This window comes from Delphinus delphis, chromosome 4 (genome assembly GCF_949987515.2).
Source record: "Delphinus delphis chromosome 4, mDelDel1.2, whole genome shotgun sequence".
Classification (NCBI taxonomy): Eukaryota; Metazoa; Chordata; class Mammalia; order Artiodactyla; family Delphinidae; genus Delphinus; species Delphinus delphis.
In genome coordinates, this window is record NC_082686.1 from 141,534,418 (window position 1) to 141,538,811 (window position 4,394).

At 35.9% G+C, this 4,394-nt stretch overlaps 1 non-coding gene across 1 annotated transcript; it reads right to left on the reverse strand.

The window, feature by feature from the left end:
- Positions 1 to 742: 742 nt before the first annotated feature.
- LOC132425169 (small nucleolar RNA SNORA11) lies at positions 743 to 874 on the reverse strand. The gene has a single exon (XR_009519367.1). It is a non-coding gene; the product is annotated as a small nucleolar RNA SNORA11 (small nucleolar RNA).
- Between the last annotated feature and the right edge of the window lie 3,520 nt (positions 875 to 4,394).

Below are 4,394 nucleotides of genomic sequence, written 5' to 3' on the forward strand. Positions count from 1 at the left end.
TATACATATATAAAATATACACACATATATGTATACATATATAAAAAACACACACATATATAATATGTATACATATATAAAAATGAAACGAAAGTTTTGCCAAAAACTCCCTGAGTGTTAATTTTTTTTGAGGTTTTTTAACGCAGTTTCAGGTTTATAACAAAATTGACAGGAAGATACAGAAATTCCCTATATACCCCCTCCCCTCACATGCATACCCATTATCAACAGAGTGGTACCTTTTTTTTTTTTTTTTAAACCAAGGATGAACTGCATTGACACATAATCACCAAAGTTCGCCGTTCACCTTAGGGCTCACTTTAGTGAAGTGAATCCTGTTGCACATTCTATGGGTTTGGACAGAAGTAGGATGACATACATCCGTCACTATAATGTCATGCAAAGTATTTTCACTGCTCATAAAAACTTCTGTCCTCTGTGTATTCATCTCCCCTCACCCCCCAAACGCTTGCCAGCCACTGATCTTTTTGTTGTCTCCATAATTTTGCCTTTTCCAGATTGGCATATACAATCTATTTTTCTTTTTCTTTTTTTCTTTTTCTTTTCCTTGAAAAGAGAGGTTTGAAGCCTTTATGTCTATAAGACCACCCACGGCCTACCCACGCATGGACCGGACAGGCTCTAGGTGGCAAACTCCCCCACTGAATACTGTAGTTTTCCTTCCAATATTGAGCCCTGTCCCACTGGTCCTGCCCAGCAGCCACGTGGAAGTTCAGGGGACACATGTCGGGTATTTGTTCATAGGAAGGCCACAAATTTTGTGTCCCTTATCACAATGAACCCAGATTCCTGTCTGGTGTGTTGTAAACAGAACAGCCATATTTCTTCAGGCCCCCTGCTCTGAGCACACCCCAGAGAGTTGCATTTTTAATGGACTAAATTAAATCTTATTTCAAATTTTAGGAAAGAATCCTCTCATTGTTCTTCTAGGGTCTGAATTTTTTTTTTTTTCATTTCCCCTGACAGCAGAAGGTAATTCTGGAGGAAAATTCGGTTTAGGAGCAGAGTGTGAGGAATCTCTGATTTATTAGTGTACTATGTGTTAGTTAACATTTCCTACTTAGCATTTCTAATTCAGGAAACAAATGGCCCCTCAGAGGACTGAAAAGTTTAGCGAAGATTCTTTTTACAGTTTTGTGGGCAGGGTTAAGGAAAACAAAAAAGAGATGGGGAGGATCGAGATCCTAGCAAGAGCTGGAAGACTGTACTTCCAAGTGATGCAGGAAGCTGTCAGTGAACACAGAGGCAAGAGCTGTGAAGTGGTTCCACCAGAAAGGAGCTGCAGTGCGGAGATGAGACCTGCTATCCCCGCTCCGCGACTGCTGGCTCCTACTCGGATGGATGAGGGGCTGGAAGCAGAGCTGGGAGATTGGGGGACAAGAGGGAGAGAGAAGCCACAGTGATTCCCTCTGCCTCTTTCAGGCTGCAGTTCCCCTTGGCTCCCCTGGTCCCAGCTGCTGCCTGGTGATATGCCCCTTCCCCACTCAGCAGTGGGAGTGGGTTCTTTCTGACGCTGGTGTCTGAGTTGCTCACTGTACTATCTAGCTGTTCAGCTCTTCCGTCACTTTTGAAACTAATCCACCACTTTCATTTTCTCCATTTGAAAAGCTAAAAATCGTTTATCTCCCCGTTTGATCCTGATACATACTTTACATTTTTAATTGCTATTTTGAGCCATGTCATATTTTTCCTTATATTGTCTGTAGTCTATACCTTCTTATCTATAGTCTATATCTTATCATCTATTTGGTATTGCTGGCGTAGAGGAATGAGTTTTTAATCTAATTTTTAAATGTTTTATACAATTTTTAAACGTTACTTTCCCTTTACAGTTATTACAAAACGTTGGCTATGTTCCCCGTGTTGTACAACATCATTATAGCCTATCTTACACCCAACAGTTTGTACCTCCCCCTCCCCCCCCTTTGTTGCCCCTTCCCCCTGGTAACAGTAGTTTGTTCTCTGTATCTGTGAATCTGCTTCTTTTTTGTTATATTCACTAGTTTGTGGAATTTTTTTAGATTCCACATACAAGTGATATCATACAGTATTTATCTTTCTCTGTCTCTTATCTCACTTAGCATAATGCCCTCTAAGTCCATCCATATTGCTGCAAATGACATTATTTTGTTCTTTTTTATGGCTGAGTAAGTATTCCACTGTATACATGTACCACATCTTCTTTATCCATTCCTCTGTTGATGGACAGTTAGGTTGTTTCCATGTCTTGGCTGCTGTAAATAGTGCTGCTGTGAACACTGGGGATGCATGTATCTTTTTCAGTTAGTGTTTTTGTTTCTTTCAGATGTATACCCAGGAGTGGGATTGCTGGATCCTATGGTAGCTCTATTTTTAGTTTTCTGAGACACCTCCATACTGTTGTCCACAGTGGCTGCACCAGTTTACATTCCCACCAACAGTGCACAAGGGTTAGAGGAATAACTGTATACCAATCTGGCTGTACTCTGTCATTAATTTAAAGGTTTATTGATTCTTCTGTGTGTTCAATGGAAATAATCATGTCTGGGAAATAATGCTTACACCTCTTATTTCTTTTGCTTTGCATATACCATTGGACAAGACTTTAAGTCCTATGTTTGATGGTCGTGGTGGCAGCATTCTTTTCCGGATTACAGTCTTTATTGGAATGTGTCTATGGTTTTTCCATTTTGGTATATTGTTTGTTACTGTTTTTTTAGATATACAGATATTTATAAATTTAGGAAGCTTCACTCTATTTCTAGTTTTCTGGGTGTTTTAATAAAAAAATAATGATAAACATTTACCATTACTTTTTCGGCATCTATTGAAGTAATCATACCGTTTTCCTTCTTTAATTCCTTACTATGGTATGTTGCACTGATAGATTTCCTGATATCAAAACTTTCTTGCATTACTGGGATAAACCCTACTTATTCATGACTTTTTTAAAAAACAATACTGTTGATGACATTAGCTAGAAGGTTTTGTTCTGTCATCTATTTAATTAACTTTGGATCCATGTTCATAAGTGAATGGGATATTTAATTTTCTTGTCAGCATGCTACCTTATTAATGTTTTCAAAATAACAGCTTTTGATTTTATTAATCTTCATGATTGTTTCCGTGTTTTTTATTTCTTTAATTATTTTACTTGTTTTTATTATTGCCTTCCTTCTAGTTTCATTGGATTTTCTTTATTGCTCTTTTCCCAACTTCCTTCACTGTTAATTTTAAAAAATATCTTCTGCTTTCTGTTGTATTCATTTAACAGCTATAAATTTCCTACTGCATATCACTTTAGCCCTGACCTAAAATTTTTGATAAAATGTTTACATAGTTTTCCACCTCTTAGTGATTTTAGACTTCCCTTATGATTTTTTTCCTTTGGTGGAGTGGCTAGTTAGTGGCAAGTTATTTAGTTTCTATACATATGCAGCTTTTAAATGTATTGTTTTGTTATTGTTCTCCAATTTCTTCCTAATGTTCAGATAATATAATAGATTTGGTATTAATTTTTTAAATTTTTTTTTTCTAGCTTTAATGAGGTATTATTGACAAATAAAAATTGTGTATACTTAGCTGTACAATGTGATTTTTAAAGGTGTACAACATGATGATTTAATATATGTATATACTGTGAAATGATTACTACAATCAAGTTAATTGACACATCCATGAGCTCACATAGTTACCATTTTTTGTTGTTGTTGTTGAAGTATAATTAACCTAAAACACTCTGTTAGTTTCAGGTGTAAAATACAGTGATTCAGTATTTCTATCCATTACAAAATGATCACCATGATATGCCTGGTTACCGTCTGTCACCAAAGTTATTACAATGCTATTGACTATATTCCCCATGCTACATGTTTCATTCCTGTGACTCATTTATTTTGTAACTGGGAGTGTGTACCTCTTAATCTCTCTCACCTATTTCACTCATCCCCTCCATGTCCTGATATTAATTTTTTAAAATTTATTGAGGTTTTCATTGTGTTGCTCTACATAATTAATTTTTGTGAGTGTTCTCTATTATAAGAAATCTGTTTTCTCTCTTTCTTGGGTGTCAACTTTCATATAGATCTATACATTAGTTTTGATAGCTATTTTCCCCCTATTTTTGCTACGTTTAATTTATTTGGTTCTGAGAGAAACATGTTGAAATCTTCAATTCCAATTCCAATTGTTGATGTATCTATTTTTCACTTTCTTTCTCTCAGTTATTCCTCTACATTTTTTGAGTCTATATTCTTAGGTGCATATGTTCATGCTTTTCTATTTTCCAGCATATATTTTTGCTCTTTATCTTTTATGCCTTGATCTTTATTTTGTCTGATATTAACATTGCTACTTAGGCTTTCATTTGATTTTGCATTCTACTTTATTAATCT